The following is an 18,604-nucleotide window of genomic DNA, read 5'->3' as shown; positions in this document are numbered from 1 at the left end:
GGCTTATAAACAGCCCCCCCAGGTGCGCCTGTCTCTTATGGTCAAAACTGCAGAGATGAAACATAATCCAGTCTCCCATAGCGCTCCCAGGATTATTAGGAAGAAGAAATTCCCACCTAATAAATTTTGGTCAGACCAGTTGATCTCAAAACTCTGTCTCCTGATAAGATGTTATCAATGACAATGGTGCCCAAAACTTCATTAGCAATTTTAATTTCGCCTTGGTCCTGTGGTCCTGTGATCTCGCCCTGCCTCCACTTGCCTTGTGACATTCTATTACCCTGTTAAGTACTTGATGTCTGTCACCCACACCTATTCGCACACTCCCTCCCCTTTTGAAAATCCCTAATAAAAACTTGCTGGTTTTTGTGGTTTGTGGGGCATCACGGATCCTACCAATGTGTGATGTCTCCCCTGGACGCCCAGCTTTAAAATTTCGCTCTTTTGTACTCTGTCCCTTTATTTCTCAAGCCGGCCAACGCTTAGGAAAAATAGAAAAGAACCTACGTGATTATTGGGGCAGGTTCCCCGATAGTCACCCCACTAGGAAAAAAAACAAGACCTGCTAAGGTGCTTGCTGAAGGCAAAAGGAATACAGGATGTATAGTAAAAGAAAGTAGTCATCTATACCAGCTATGATCATGTGACCAGCTGCAGAAATGGGAACTGTAATTGTCATGAGTATTTCCTCCCTCTTTTGTTAAAAACATGTTTGTGCATGTATACATTTGTACTTAGAAAATATTTTCAGTTTATTTCCTTTTTCCTTTATCATATGACGTAAGATTTATTGACTTCATATCAGCATTTAAGTATTCTTAACTTTATACAATAGTACATTTGGGTTTGGGATTGATGTGTTTCCAGTTGCACAAAGGATAGTTGTATTATGTTAGGGAAAATTATGACCTTATTATTGTCTTTATTTGAAGATTACGTATAATCTCAGACATGTATGGGTTCAAGTTGACAAGGGGTAGACTTGTGATGGTTACTGAGTGTCAACTTGATTGCACTGAAAGATGCAAAGTATTGGTCCTGGGTGTGTCTGTGAGGGTGTTGCCAAAAGAGATTAACATTTGAGTCAGTGGGCTGGGAAAGGCAGACCCACCCTTAACCTGGGTTAGTACCATCTAATCAGCTGCCAGGGTGGCCAGAATATAAAGCAGGCAGAAAAACATGAAAGACTAGACTGGCCTAGGCTCCCAGATGACATCTTTCTCCCATGTTGGATGCTTCCTGACCTCAAACACTGGACTCCAAGTTCCAGTTTTGGGACTTGGACTGGTTCTCCTTGCTCCTCAGCTTGCAGACAGCCTATTGTGGGACCTTGTGATTGTGTGAGTTAACACTTAATAAACTCATACACACACACACACACACAGATATACAGATATACGTATAGACATATATGTATATCCGATTAGTTCTGTCCCTCTAGAGAACCCTAATACAACTCGGTATGTCTCAAGTATTGCAGTCATAAAATAAGCACATTACAAGCATTATCTCATACACTATTTTTATGAGCTATATGTTATTATCATCTCCATTTTACAGGTTATGTGATGGAAGCACACACATGCCCCAGGTCACACAGCTAGCAAGTAGTGGAGTTTGAATTCAAACCCAGATTTGTCTGACATGAACGTCTGCTTTTAATAACTTTGCATTATGCTGAAACTAAGCGAACTGCCATTTGAAAGCATATAATAGCCGGGCATAGTGGCTCATGCCTGTAATCTTGACACTTTGGGAAGCTGAGACGGGAGGATCGTTTGAGGCCAGGAGTTCAAGACCAGCCTGGGCCACTTGGTGAGACTCCATCTCTACCAAAAAAAAAAAAAATTAGCTGATTATGATATTGCATGGCTGTAGTCCTAGCTACTCAGGAGGCTGAGGCGGGAGGACTGCCTAAACCCAGGAGATCGAAGTTACAGTGAGCTACGATCATGCCATTGCACTTTAGCCTGTGCAACAGAGCAAGACCTTGTCTCAAAAAAAAAGAAAAAGAAAAAAGGATTTAATTATATGTTTTTGTCTTAAGTTGATAATGGACCCTGATGATTAGGTTAGATAGATACATGACCTCATCATTGCTGTTTAATATTTATGGCACATAATTAAAATAAAACAGGCTCTTGAAATTCTAAATTGAACCATCCAGGGACCTTAGTAAAAATTCTCAAAGAACAGCACTAGAGCATATAATTTCACCTGTAAATGTAGTAAGATACAAATGAAAAATCTCAGTGCCTCAATTGTAAAACTAAGATAACAGAACTTCAAAGAGATAAAGAGGCTAATACTCTAGACAGTCTCCAATTAATTCCCCAAAGCCCCTGACTCATTTCTACAGAAAGGTATTGGGGCTGCATCTTGCTGCTGGTTCTTAGCCATCAGTTCTTTTCAGCCACCAGGCCTGCCACTTTCACTCTCAACCATGTGTACCAGTAGCCCACACCTTAAATCTTCACTGCTTCACCTCTACCTCCAAATATTCCCCAATGTTAATCAGTCTTCCAACAGCAGGAGAGGGGGCAAACGGCACAGCCACCTCATCGCTCCCTTCCCCATTCCTCTCAGGATTAAAATCAGTACAGCATTGACAAGTTCTCCATCTCTTTCTTCCTGTTTTCCATTGCTTAACTCCCCACTAACTAGTTTACTAACTTACTAAAGCACACGAACCTCAGGCTTATAATTCAAATCTGTGCATTACATTACCAAAAGTATAAGTTACTATATTTCTGATCATTTTGGATGGCTCACAGAAATAGTCAAAATCAAGAGTGTTGTAGTCATGAATGTCACTGATATGGTGTAACTTTCTTTTTGCTAAAATGTATAGGACAAAATTTTTTAAAATCTTGATACACTGCATACAGTCTATCATAACTGAAACTACTATGTGCAATCTTTCACATATTCTCAGGTTCAACAGAAATTTTACTTTTGTTATTTTTCCAGTAATGATCTGTACTGACTTAGTCAGTCTCCCTAACTAAGCTACTATAATAAAAGTACTTTGAAACCTTGCTTAGCACCAAAAGATTTTAACAGTCTACATCTAACCTCTTTAGAGTGCTGCAAACCATTTCCTAGGACTTGACCACATGCTGAATTATACATTTTGCCAAAAAAATGTATGCAAACATCACTAATATGCCTTTTATGATACATTTCCAGTGTCAAATGGCAAGAAAATGAAAAGATCTTCTTAGTTTTCTCTAGGTGAAAGCAAGAAAACAGAGATATTCTTTTCTTTTTTTTTTTTCTTTTTTTTTTATTATTATACTTTAGGTTTTAGGGTACATGTGCACAATGTGCAGGTTTGTTACATATGTATCCATGTGCCATGTTGGTTTGCTGCACCCATTAACTCGTCATTAAGCATTAGGTATATCTCCTAATGCTGTCCCTCCCCCTCCCGCCACCCCACAACAGTCCCCGGAGTGTGATGTTCCCCTTCCTGTGTCCATGAGTTCTCATTGTTCAATTCCCACCTATAAGTGAGAACATGCGGTGTTTGGTTTTTTGTCCTTACGATAGTTTACTGAGAATGATGTTTTCCAGTTTCATCCATGTCCCTACAAAGGACATGAACTCATCATTTTTTATGGCTGCATAGTATTCCATGGTGTATATGTGCCACATTTTCTTAATCCAGTCTATCGTTGATGGACATTTGGGTTGGTTCCAACTCTTTGCTATTGTGAATAGTGCCGCAATAAACATACGTGTGCATGTGTCTTTCTAGCAGCATGATTTATAGTCCTTTGGGTATATACCCAGTAATGGCATGGCTGGGTCAAATGGTATTTCTAGTTCTAGATCCCTGAGGAATCGCCACACTGACTTCCACAATGGTTGAACTAGTTTACAGTCCCACCAACAGTGTAAAAGTGTTCCTATTTCTCCACATCCTCTCCAGCACCTGTTGTTTCCTGACGTTTTAATGATGGCCATTCTAACTGGTGTGAGATGGTAACTCACTGTGGTTTTGATTTGCATTTCTCTGATGGCCACAACAGAGACATAGATCAATGGAACAGAACAGAGTCCTCAGAAATGATGCCACATATCTACAACTATCTGATCCTTAACAAACCTGACAAAAACAAGAAATGGGGAAAGGATTCCCTATTTAATAAATGGTGCTGGGAAAACTGGCTAGCCATATGTAGAAAGCTGAAACTGGATCCCTTCCTTACACCTTATACAAAAATTAATTCAAGATGGATTAAAGACTTACATGTTAGACCTAAAACCATTAAAATCCTACAAGAAAACCTAGGCAATACCATTCAGGACACAGGCGTGGGCAAGGACTTCATGTCTAAAACACCAAAAGCAATGGCAACAAAAGCCAAAATTGACAAATGCGATTTAATTAAACTAAAGAGCTTTGGCACAGCAAAAGAAACTACCATCAGAGTGAACAGGCAACCTACAGAATGGGAGAAAATTTTTGCAACCTACTCATCTGACAAAGGGCTAATACCCAGAATCTACAATGAACTCAAACAATTTTACAAGAAAAAAGCAAACAACCCCATCAAAAAGTGGGCGAAGGACATGAACAGATACTTCTCAAAAGAAGACATTGATGCAGCCAAAAAACACATGAAAAAATGCTCATCATCACTGGCCATCAGATATTCTTTTCATTAAAGAACTCAGATGTCTATTTTTCTTCTGGGGCATCACTTTTATCATTTTCTTAAAAATCTTTTGGCAATGGCCAGGCACAGTGGCTCATGCCTGTAATCCCATTACTTTAGGAGGCCAAGGTGGGCGGATCACTTGAGCCCAGGAGTTTGAGACCAGCCCAGGCAACATGGCAAAACCCTGTCTCTACAAAAAATACAAAAATTAGCCAGGCATGGTGATACCTGAGTAACCTCCCACTCATGCTCAGGCCAAATTCTTAGAAACCATTAATATAAAACTCTGCGGAATATCTTTCCTCCAAAGAAATCAAATTCTATTCACAAATGTTAATTTCACTTGTCCCAGCTACTCAGGAGGTTGAGGCGGGAGGACTGCTTGAGCCCAGGAGGTCCAGGCTGCAGTGAGCCGAGACCGCGCCACTGCATTCTAGCCTGGGATACAGAGCAGGACCCTGTCTCAAAAAAAAATAAAATCTTTTGGTGAGGACTAAATATTGGGACACAACACTAGTCGTGAAGAGTACTTTGCCACTGCTCTGCTCTCCAGTTTGATCATAAAAGCCAACTAAGACAAAAATGAAAACGAAAAAATATAGAATGAGGACTGTCACAGATGAAATCAAATTAATTAGAAGATATTAACAAATCTCAATTAAGTGTAATTCAACAATACATATATTTTAGAAGCAATATAATGGTGTTCATTCTCATGAATTTGATTTAACTATTACACATTAAATTGTTCAGGCACTTACTTTATCAATATTTTAGATTCCACATTGCAATAAGATTATGGAAAAATAAAATTAAACTTTATGGAATAATGGAAGCAAGATTACAGAATTAGCCACCAAACTTCATTTTCAGGGAGCAGAAGAAAAAATTGGTTTAAACCAGTTTTCTACTATATTGAATAATATGGTAGAGATGACCTGTGAACACATATTTTTAGTAGATAACCACATTAAAAATAAAAGAGAAGGCACAGTTCTGGATAAGAAACTTTTAAAATTTCTTCCACTTCTAACATAGAAGTAGTGATTAAAATTTAGTCACAATATGCTAGTGTTAATGGGTATAGAGTACAGGATGGTGGAAATAAATACAGAATAAGTCTTAAAATACATTTAGGACTAAAATACATTAGTCCTAAAAACCAGCTCTCTAATAAGATCTTTCTTGATTGTCCTTTGCTTCTTTTCTTTAGATATCCTGTATGGTGAAAAGTTGACAGGTTCTGATTAATATAGGTTTTACTTTCTAAAAACATATCTGAATTTCATGATTTGAAGGCTTAGAGATGGGTACCACCTTAAATATATAAGTTAACAGACAGACGTAAGGATTTAACATCAGAGCACCTTTTACTGAATTGAGTAACCTCCCACTCATGCTTTGGCCAAATTCTTAGAAACCATTAATATAAAACTCTGTAAAATATCTTTCCTCCAAAGAAAGCAAATTCTTTTCACAAATGTTAATTTATCCTTTTAATTTCTTTTAAAGAGATATAACATAACAGAGTAAGAATAGTTTCCAACAGACTGTTAGCTGACAGTGTGGCATGAGAGTGTGTGTGTGTGTGTGTGTGTGTGTGTTTTCTCCTGTGTGTGTGTGTGTGTGTGTGTTTCTCCTAAGCTTTGTTCTTTCCGGTGGCTACTCAGGTAGGAGGAAATGAGAATTACAATGGCTGAGCAGAATATCCACCTTTGCGTAGAAGTCTCATGCCACACTGGAGTTTGTGCCTTATGGAGCAACTCCATAAATATAGTTTTCAGGGTGTCTAAAAGGAACAGACTCAATTACAAGAATCATTGCACTCAGGAAAGCCCGAAGATATGTCTTTCTCCTCAGGCATTCATCATTTATTCATCCTAGTCCAGTTGTAGTCACCTAATGAATAAGGGAACATTTTTACCATAAGCAACATTGGCTGCCTTTATCATATTTCCAAGGGAACAAAGTTAGAAAGCAAACACAAGTCAAATTCTTACACAGAATGAAAGCGCTTTGTTAACCCTCTTCTATATTTTAATATTTATTCTAGTTATTATTTTTAATTGCAAGGAATCACTAAAGCTAGATCAAGAAAGAAGGAAATACTATTCTGGACACAGGCCCTGGCAAAGATTTCTTGACGCAGATACCAAACGCAATTGCAACAAAAACAAAAATTGATAAATGGGACCTAATTAAAATAAAGAGCTTCTGCACAGGAAAAAAAACCATCAGCAGAGTAAACAATCTACAGACTGGGAGAAAATGTCTGCAAACTATGCATCTGACAAAGGTCTAATATCCAGAATCTATAGGGAGCTTAAAAAAATTAACGAGTAAAAAATAAACAACCTTATTAAAAACTGGGCAAAGGACATGAACAGACATTTCTCAAAAGAAGACAAACAGCCAACAAACATAGGAAGAAATGCTCAACATCTCTAATCATTAGAGAAATGCAACTCAAAACCACAATAAGATACCATCTCATGCCAGTCAGAATGACTATTATGAAAGTCAAAAAATAACATATGCTGGCAAAGTTGTGGAGAAAAGGGAATGTTTATATACTGCTGGTGGGAATGTAAATTAATTCAGCCACTGTGGAAAGCAGTTTGGAGATTTCTCAAATAACTTAAACTGCTATTCAACCTAGCAATCCCACTGGGTACATATTCAAAGGAATATAAGTCATTCTACTTTGCTGTTATATAAGGGATATATAATACCAACCTAGGTGCCCATAAACAGTGGACTGGATAAAGAAAAATGTACTACATAACACCATGAAATACTACACAGCCATAAAAAAACACACTATTATGCCCTCTGCAGCAACATGGATGAAACTAGAGGCTATTATCCTAAGTGAATTAACGCAGGAACAGAAAACCAAATGCCACATGTTCTCACTTATAAGTAGGAACTAAACATTGGGTACACATGGACACAAAGAGGGAAACAACAGACACCAGAACCTATTTGTGGGTGGAGGGTGGGGGGAGGGTGGTGATCAAATAACTACCTATTAGGTACTACGTTTATTATCTGTGTGACAAAACAATTTGTACACCAAACCCTTTGATACACAATTTACCCATATAACAAATCTGCATGTGTACCTCCTGAACCTAAAATAAAAGTTGAAAACAAACAAAAAAAGACTCAGTGACCTTCAGGTCATCAAGATTCTGGGCACTGAGAAAGGGAAAAAGAACAAAACCAACCTGATATTTCTGACTGGGAACCAGGTGGTGAAGTGGATGGAGAGAAGTCATGGAACCGAAAAAGCACTGACTACTCTGCTTAAGTGTGGAGCAGAGGATCATGTGGAAGCAGTGAAAAAGCTCCAGAACTCCACCAAGCTCCTGCAGAAGAATAACCCGAATCTGCTCAGAGACCTGGCTGTGCACACTGTCCATAGCAGGAACAACCCAGACTGGTGAGGTGTGGTCATATTACACAGGAAGGAGGGTGATTCAGAGTTCATGAATATCATTGCCAATGAGATTGGGTCAGAGGAGGCTCTCCTGTTCTTAACCGTGGGCGATGAGAAAGGTGCTGGACTCTTCTTACTGGCAGGGCGACCTGCAGCTGTGGAGACCCTGGGGCCCAGGGTGGCTGAGGTCCTGGAAGGCAAAGGAGCAGGGAAGAAAGGCTGTTTTCAGGGCAAGGCCACCAAGATGAACCAGCGGGTGGAGGCACAGGCGCTTCTCCAGGACTACATCGGCACGCAGAGTGCTAAGGAGTGAGAGCTTAGGGCGCTCACTTCCTGTTTCCACAGGAATCTTTTAGTCAATAAAATAGTTTGACTGAGAAAAAAAAAAAGAATGACTATTAAAATGGCACACAGTTTTATGGAAATTCAAGAATAAGGCCTTACAGGGATTAGAACTCAAAAGTAGTTCCAGATATATCAACATTAACAACTGGTGGAACTTCACGGGCTCCAGTATTTTGCCACTAATGTGCTAATGTGACTAGTTATTCTGCAAACATCTGCTTCTTTCTCCTTTCTCTGCTAATAGGCTTATTATTCCTGTGACATCTGTACACAAGTCATCACTAAAAATGGCTCAACTTACAAACATCTACTTTTTTATGACCTTTCATATATATACAGAATATACAGAATCTAGATATTTATATATCTATATATTTAAATTATAAATATATACATTTTTTGACTTTTATTTTGCATTCAGGGGGTACATATGCAGGTTTGCTACATGGGTATATTGTGTAATGCTGAGGTTTGGGGTACCAATGATCCTGCTACCCAGGTAGTAAGCATAGTATTCAATAGGTAGTTTTTCAGCCTTTGCCATTCCCCCCAACTCTAGAGGTCCCCAGTGTTTATTATTCCCATCTTTATGTGCATGTGTACTCAATGTTTAGCTCTCACACTTATAAGTAAGAAGATGTAGTATCTGGTTTTCTGTTCCTGCATTAATTCACTTAGTAAAATGGCCTCCAGCTGTATGCATGTAGCTGCAAAGGACGTGTTCTTTGTTCTTTTTATGGCTGCATAGTATTCCATGGTGTATATGTACCACATTTTCTTTATCCAATCCACTGTTGATGGGCATGTAGGTTTATTCCATGTCTTTGCTATTGTAAACAGTGCTGCAATGAAAATATGAATGCATGTGTCTTTACGGTAGAACAATTTATATTCCTTTGGGTAGGTGCCCAATAATGGGATTGCTGGGTCAAATGGTAGTTTAAGTTCTTTGACAAATCTCCAAACTGCTTTCCACAGTAACTGAACTAATTTACATTCCTACCAACAGTGTAAAGGTGTTCCCTTTTCTCTGCTGCCTTGCCAACATCTGTTATTTTTTGACTTTTTAAGTCATTCTGACTGGTGTGAGATGGTATCTCACTGTGGTTTTGATTTGCATTTCTCTAGTAATTAGTGATGTTGAGCACCTTTTCATGTTTTTTGGCCGTTGGTATGTCTTCTTTTGAGAAGTGTCTGTTTATATCCTTTGCCCAGTTTTTAATGGGGTTATTTGGTTTTTGCTTGTTGAGTTGTTTATGTTCCTTATAGATTCTAGATATTAGACCTTTATCAGATGCACAGTTTGTAAATATTTTCTCCCACTCTGTAGGTTGTCCATTTACTCTGTTGATAGTTTTTTTTCCTGTGCAAAAGCTATTTTAATTAGGTACCACCTGTCAACTTTTATTTTTGTTGTAATTGCTTTTGAGGACTTAGCCATGAATTATTTGCCAAGGCCAGCATCCAGAATGGTATTTCCTAAGTTTTCTTCTAGAATTTTAATTGGAGATCTTACATTTAAATCTGTAATCCATCTTTAGTTAATTTTTATATACGCCTTTTTATGATCTAATGATAATTAACACTCTCACAGTAATAATAAAACTAGTATTTGGCATCATTAAATTAATGCCAAGTCAGTTAATGCTAAACCAGTGCAATCAACGTAATTAGAAAACATGGTAGGCTGATTCAGGAGATTATATAATGAAGCAAAGGAGAACAAAGCTGGGAATTATAGCTGGGCCAGCCAAACAAAAATATTCACCCCTCTTAAGTATTGTTTCCCCTCTAAGTATTGTTACAGATGAAAAAACTAAGGCCAAGAGAGATTAATTTTTCCAAGATCAAAAAATGAATAGTGACATTCTCAGGCTATTTCCAGGTTTACTGAAGGCCTGGTGATACAGGAAGAAGTAAAACATGTAAACATGAACCTCAGGCACAGCGAAGAATTGTCTTATGTAATAATAGGTAGAACTTCAGGTGACAAAGCAGTTGTTCTACAGACTATTCTGAATTCCTCTGCCCTGTCTGATTTCTTACTCTCTGCAGGTTGTGCCAACTGCTAAACTTCACAATCACCACAGTGAGAAACAAGGGAAGTAGAGAGGCAATGCAGCCACTCATGTTCTCATCACATATATGCTTTGTATTACTTCTTTGCTGGTTTGATAGTAATCTGAGCAAAAGCAACTTAAGTAAAGTCATCATTTTTGCCCATCTCTGAAGCAAGGCTAAACTTTGTGGTCTGGCCTAACTCACTAACAGAACCACGATTTAAACTAAAGTAGTCTGATTCTGGGGCTTACATTCTGAAACACTATTAACTGCCTCCCATCTAAGTTGTCATATTCTTATGTTTACACAATCCTTGAAAGCACCTGAATTTTAAACTAGTTTATAATTTATTTTAAAGCAACCATTAAACAAAGTTATTTAACAAAGCCATTACAGGAAACCAAGTTATTGTACATTATGACATAAATACTAGATATAAGACACCAATAGGTTCACCTTATTAGGAATACCAAAGTGAAAACAAAAATAGTTTGCTGAGTTATCCTCAAATTGAAATAAATAGCTCTAAACAAAGCTTATTACAGGAAAAAGCTCTGAAGATAGGCTACTGTAATTTTGGTAAAGTTATTAGATTATTTATTAGTAAATCAAATAAAAATTATCAAGCAAACATCAACTTCATAAAGCATATTGGCATTTACCTTTATTTTCAATGAATTGCTTTATCCTTTTTCTTTATTATTACATTTATTTACACTGATGAATTTGGCAACATAGTATAATATAATCTCAATACCCAATTCTAGTATTAGGTCTGCCACTATGCAGTTGTTAACTGTAAACATCACATTACCTCTCAATAATATATTTTTCTCATGTATAAAATAAAGAATTTTATCTGCACTATTAGTTTTGAGGTCTTTAAAGATTACTTTTATTCCAAATTTTTTAAATATGAAAAGCTTTTGAAGATTAAAAAATGTTTTAAAGGTACAAACATTCAAAAGGAAGAAAACTCATTGTTTGAAGATTTTATGGCTATCAAAAATAAAAATTTATAGTCAATTATTAGAATTAATAGGAGTTTAGCAAGTTGCTAGAACAATATATAAAAATCAACGGCATACACAGCAACAGAAGTTAGAAAATATATTTTCGGAAAGGTACCATTTACAATAATAACAAAAAATAAGATAACTTTAAAAAGCTACGAAAGATGTTTATGGAGAAAAATTAAAAAATTATAAAACTTGAATGCTATTAGACCCATAATTAAATAGATAAACCTTATTCATAAATTGAAAGACTTAATGCCAAAAAGAAGCCCCTTCTCTCTAAATTAATCTATAAACTCACTGCAATGCCAATGAGAATCCTAAAAGGGATTAAGAACTTGACAAACCAATTCCAAAATTAACACGGAAGAACAAGACCTAAGAATAGGCAAGACCATTCTAAAAAGCAATAAAGCCAAGGAAATCAAGTTAACAGATATAAAGATAGTGACAGTAGTAAAGACATTGTGGTATTGGTGAAGAAATAAGCATCTTTCTCTTCAGTATCAAAATCTTCCTATTTACAAATCAATAAAGAAATTACCCCTATGCTTCATAAACCCCATTCATGGTCTTGTTAGACTTGAAAATTGGTCCTAGGTATGATCTAAACATAAGAGCATCAAGGTAGTGGCCAAACTTCTCCTTTTACCTTGTCACTGTTCTCCTCAGAACACATTTCAACTTGCTAACTATTCTAAATGTTTCTCTATTCAAGATATTATACACTTCTCCACAAGGAACATCATGTAGAGTGGCAGATCAGCTGCCAATATGTGAATAAAATGACAGATTGTTCAGAATACATAAGTATCCTTATTCAAACACTATTATTTATATTTTTAGGAAGTATTTTAGAAAAAACTGTTGAGAAGTGACAGGAGACCAGAGAAGAACATTCGAAGGCATCAGTTAAAATTATCTTCACAATAACTATGATTGTACATTGCAAATTATTTACAAAACTTATTGCAGGACTGAAAAATCCTTTTGTTCATAAAAAATGAGACAAAATCACCAAATATGATTATCAATATATTAAAATAACATAAAATAGTAATATAATAAATGTAAAATATATTTAGAAATTTTAATAAATTAATTGTAATGGTGTAAAAATAAAATCAGTGGCCTCCCTAGTCAGAGCAATCTATGAAGTTCTACACACAGGGAAACAAAGGGACAAAAGACATTTAGATAAAAAAGAACACAAGATATTCTAGGTTTACTAGGTTCCACAGCATTTACTTATATCACAGCTATCTTCTCCCCAAGACTTACAACAGTTAATATTCATGTAACATTTACAATTAGAAAATTATTTTAATATACATTATCTCATTTTATTCTGACACTATACAGATTGTTATAATTATGTGTACTCAACACTGAAATCTCTTATTAAATTCTAGGTGTGCTAAATCACCAAAAATAGAAATGAAAGTAACCATGTAGTAGTTGTCACGACGAATCAACAAATGAAAATATTGAGCTGGAATTAATAAAGTAGTAGTTAAGGCCTGAAGGCTGGGTGAAAATTTTGGGTTTGTTAGAAAGGCAGCAGAGTTACTGCAGGTTCTTAATTGTGGAAGTGAAAAGATGAAAGCAGTGTCTGAGAAATAATTCTAACAGTTACGTGTAGGATGAGTTGGAGGGGGAAAGGGACTAGAAGCAGGGAATAAACAGCTACAAAGGGGTTGAAGTACAGAAGCATGTACCATAGCTACAATGTATATTGAAGTACATGAATATTGAAGAAGCATGAAGTACATGAAGCACGAAATAATGAAGTCTTAGACAAAAGTAAAAATAAAAATATGAAAAAAATAAGAAAATGATAAAATCAGGGAGGCATTTCTCATATTTATTTAATATTAACTATTTTCGCACACCCCCTAGTCATCACATTCAACATATATACATTTTAGAATTTCATAAGGTATTTAATGATGAGTATGCATAATTATACTAATATCTATATAGATTGTCATAAGAATAAAATGAGAAAATGTATATATATATACATTTTAGAATAAGATATTTAATGAGCGTGCATAATTGTACTAATATCTATAGATTGTCATAAAAATAAAATCAGACAATTATATTAAAAGAATTCATTCATTATAAATGTTACATAAATATTAATTGTTTTAATTTCTTGGGGAGAAGACAGCTGTGCTAAAACAGTAATGCTCTGGCCATAAAGTCAGAAGACCTGAATTCAAATTGTGGTCCTATTTTTATTAATATTTAATTGACCTTAAGCAAGGCATTTAACCACGCTGAGCAACCATTTTTAGTATGTAAAATGGGAAAAAACAATCTCTCATAAAGGTCTCAAGGAATAAATAAAATAATTCATTATAAAATTCCTAACACAGTCTCTGAATTATGGTGGATAGTGAATGTGTGTTACAGGAGACGGAGGGGAATCCATATTGGCGGCTGTTATTGAACAGAAAGCCACAAGTATTTTTAAAGGAGCATTTTAAGGAATTACCATACAGTAAGATTGCTAAACAGCTTATTAACACTCTACTTCAAACAATGTCCTCTTACGTATAAGGCCAAATCCACAGCAGCATAAACAGCAATAGGCAAAAGCTATATGATCAACATGATTTAAAAAACAACAATTAGTGACTTTTTCTACTTACAGAAACTACCAGAATTTACATAACTGACCAAATAGCTCCTACTTCTAATTCTAATATTTATTAATTGGGAAGGAAGTTAAAAGGGCCAAAAGACAAACGCATCCTGAAGGAACTTAAATGGTAATACATAAGGTCAAAGGTGACTTGTTTTGGGCAAGACTCTCATGGATTTCTGATAGAAAAAAATCAATTGAAGTGCCCTGGTAAGACTGCCTCAGCCATAGATCCCTCAAGAATAAGTTAGAAGATAGTTCATAAAAATCAACTATAGCCGGGCACAATGGCTCATGCCTGTAATCCCAATAGTTTGAGAGGCCAAGGTGGGTGGATCACTTGAGGCCAGGAGTGTGAGACCAGCCTGGCCCACGTGGTGAAACCCTGTCTCTATTAAAAATACAAAAACACACCTGAAATCCCAGCTACTCAGGAGGCTGAGGCACAAGAATCCTTTGAACCTGGGAGGCGGAGGTTGCAGCGAGCCAAGGTTGCTCCACTGCACTCCAGCTTGGGCTACAGAGCAAGGCTCTGTCTCAGAGATAAAAAACAAGAAAAAAAAAAAATCTACTATAGCTCAGCACAGTGGCTCAGTGCCTGTAATCCCAGCACTTTGGGAGGCCAAGGTGGGAGGATCACTTGAGCTCAGGAGTTCGAGAACAGCCTGGGCAACATTGTGAGATATCAACTCTACAAAAAATTAAAAAATTAAAAAATTAGCCAGGCATGGTGGTGCGCACCTGTAGTTCCAGCTACTTGGGAGGCTGAGGAGGGAAGATCACTTGAGCCCAGGAGGTTGAGACTGCAGTGAGCCGTGTTTGCGTCACTGTACCCCACCCAGGGCAATGGAGTGAGACACTCAAAAAAAAAAAAAATACCTGACTAAAAACAACCAGACTATACAGCATTGTTAGCTCAGTGGGGGTCGACAAACAAGATTAAGAGAATATAAATAAATGGTATTCATAAAAGTTTCCTTTCTCGTCTAAACTAATGAGGTTCTACTTAGCTATGGGTCTTTAGCACACTATTCATTCACTCATTCACTCTGCAACAACATGCCAAAGAATGCACTGTGAGAAATACATAGTATAACATCCAGCCTTGAAGATATAAGATCAACACATGTAACAAAGTGCCAAAAGAGAGGCACAAATACAGTATTTATGCAAGAAAGACCAAGAAAGCTTTAGGGAATTCATGGATTGAATCTGGACATCAGAAAACTAGAGGGGAAGGAGAAAGGAAAGAACTGTAGGTGAGCAACCAGTGCAAGATAATGAAGGACAATACAGTGACTGGGAAGAAAATGGCTGGAGCATAAGAGATTGAAACTGAAAAATCAGAATGTCAAGATTTGGAATCAGACTGCAAAAAGTCTTCAGTACCAGGATAAGGATTTGAACTTTATCCTAAATACTCTAAAAAGCTTTGAGTAAGGGGAAATAAAGAATAAAAGCTTTAAATTAGGAAGATTAATCTCACATAAGACTGAAATACAGAATAAGAAAAAAAATAGTGTTAGATGGACTCAGAAAAGCTATTGGATTTTATAGAAACAATGCATCAGACAGGGATCACTACATAAACTCACATCCACCCAACCTGTAGTAGAGCTAAATTGTATTTTTAAAAACATTACATAGACATTTTACTCTGTGAACTAAATCTTTTTGCACTCAGCCAAAAGACAGTGACAGACAGATCATGTCTCTCAATCTAATACTAAATCCATTTATTCCCTAGAGTAAACAGGAATGGGAGCTATGATTCTACATTCCCTCAGTCAGCCTCAATTCCCATGTGCTTCACACAGCATACAGAACACAATTCTAGTGTTAAAGATATGTATATTTTTTCATAAACATGGCTCTAATCATAAGTAAACCACTTTATCCAGTGTGCAAACGAAGAAAATAGTAATAGCACTGGAGGAAAAACTAGCTGTGGTAGACTTGATGAAAGACAATACTAAACTATAATTTATGTGCTATTTGGGAAACTTTCAGGAGTGATTGTGACTCAATGTTTGCTTCACATACTAACCTTAGAACCTAACTCCTACTTAATGCCTTTTCTTCATCTTAATCATACTAAACATACTGAAGGTAGCTAAACAGGGATTTAGTCCAAAACAATTATTTGAGGGCAGAAAATTCCCTAAAAATAATGAAACATTTTAGGAAGCTAAAACCAGGCAAATAAAAACAGAATCTCCATAAGGTTAGAGATTTGTGTGGGCACAAAGTACAAAAACCTCACCTGCATGGAACTTAGATAAGAAACTGGTCATACTCGAGCTAGAGAGCACTTATGAGGGTCTTATGAGTGTATCTTTGCATTTTTTCCCAGAATCATTAATAACCCTTTTCCCTGAGTCAATATTTTTAAATATTATAAAATTCTGGCAACCTATTTATTAAAATGTCTTTAATATCATACTAGCATTTTCTAATGTTGGGGGAAGTCAGGAACCCCGAACGGAGGGACCAGCTGAAGCCATGGCAGAAGGACATAAATTGTGAAGATTTCATAGACATTTATCACTTCCCCAGTCATTACTCTTATAATTTCCTATGCTTGTCTTTACTTTAATCTCTTAATCCTGTCATCTTTGTAAACTGAGGATGTATGTCGCCTCAGGATCCTGTGATGATTGTGTTATCTGCACAAATTGTTTGTAGAGCATGTGTGAACAATATGAAATCTGGGCATCCAAAAGGAATACAATGGCTGCAATTTTCAGGGAACAAGGGAGATAACCTTGTTATCTCCTGACTAGGGCCTGACTGCCTGAGGGGCCGGACAGAACAGAGTCATATTTCTCTTCCTACAGAAGTGAATAGGAGAAATATCGCTGAATTCTTTTTCTCAGCAAGGAACAGCCCTGAGAAAGAGAATGCATTCCTAGGCGGAGGTCTCTAAAATGGCCGCTCTGGGAATGTCTGTCTTACACAGTTGAAGATAAGGGATGAAATAAACCCCAGTCTCCTGTAGCACTCCCAGGCCTACTAGGATCAGGAAATTCCTGCCTAGTAAATTTAGGCAGACTGGTTGTCTGCTCTCAAACCCTGTCTCCTGATGTTATCAATGATAATGCATGCCCAGTGGGACATGAAACTTCATCAGCAATTCTAATTTTGCCCTGGTCCTGTGATCTCACTCTGCCCCCATTTGCCATGTGATATTTTATTGCCTTTGAAGCATGTGATCTCTGTGACCCACACCTTATTTGTACACCCCTCCCCTTTTGAAATCCGTAATAAAAACTTGCTGGTTTTGCAGCTCAGGGGACATCACAGAACCTGCCAACATGTGATGTCTCCCCCGGACACCCAGCTTTAAAATTTCTCTCTTTTGTACTCTTTCCCTTTATTTCTCAGACTGGCTGACATTTAAGAAAAATAGAAAAGAACCTACATTGAAATATCAGGGGCTGGTTCCCCTGATATTCTAACACTAGACTAACACAATTTAGGGGATATAAATATTTTTACTTTTAAAATACAAACAGTGTTTGCTTTGCACAACTGCTAAAATATTTCCAAATCATACATTTATTTATTTACCCAATACTAGCTGAGCAGAATCTTTTCTATTGATTTCTATTTATTAAATAACAAATGGCTTAAATCACCAACTGTTTAAATCCTTAATTACCGCACAACAAAGACTTCATAAACACAGTTACAAATAAGCAATCATTTGAAACAGGAATAAGCTTTTAAATAACATTCTTCAGAAACCTAAGGACAAACCTACTAAACATAATATACAAAATACATCCTATTGCTATTGTCTATTCCTAAAAACTCCTTCCAACTCTAACTTAAATCATTTAAATATATCTTAATGATTGACTCATAGAACAAAGATTAATTTACCAAAGAAAAACTATTGCCAAGCCATGCATAGTGATTCTCTAGAAGAGTATTTCCAGTATAGATGCAAGAGCTGTTAAAGCCCAAAAGCTAACTACATAGGCCTATTTGAGAAAAACCAATTGACAAATGACAAGAATTATACCTATACACTGATATAACAAATCAACCTCCTTCTCAGACTTAATGTAATTTTAAAATAGTAATATTATCTAGTTGCCATGATTTCCAGATGAAATATGGCAATCATAGTTTTGTCAGTTACTCAGACTGGAATGATCTATTCACAAAGACTGTAATATAACTTTGTTTCCTGAGTCATTCACTGCTTCCTTTCTGTTCCTGCAGCACTTTATGCATATCTCTTATTTGTTTTTACTGGAAGTACTTGAATCCTGAAAGAAGGTACTATTATTACCATGTAACAAATGAGAAACAAGCTTAGTATGGTAAAGTGACATAAAGAAAAATCATCATTAAAGCCAGATTTCAAAGTCATATCTAACTACAAGGCTCTTTCCACACTGACTTACTGGTA

General features: G+C 36.5%; 1 protein-coding gene and 1 pseudogene across 1 annotated transcript in view; one reads left to right on the top strand and one right to left on the bottom strand.

Moving 5' to 3' along the window:
• PIGK (phosphatidylinositol glycan anchor biosynthesis class K) overlaps nt 1-18,604 on the bottom strand; it is a 129,909-nt gene that overhangs the window by 97,250 nt on the left and 14,055 nt on the right. The window lies entirely within an intron of this gene.
• Nucleotides 8,159-8,706, top strand: LOC101178078 (annotated as a pseudogene).

The sequence above is a fragment of the Nomascus leucogenys genome, chromosome 12 (assembly GCF_006542625.1).
Source record: "Nomascus leucogenys isolate Asia chromosome 12, Asia_NLE_v1, whole genome shotgun sequence".
NCBI lineage: Eukaryota > Metazoa > Chordata > Mammalia > Primates > Hylobatidae > Nomascus > Nomascus leucogenys.
Note: the sequence above shows the minus strand (reverse complement) of the source record. Positions and strands in the feature narration are given on the sequence as shown.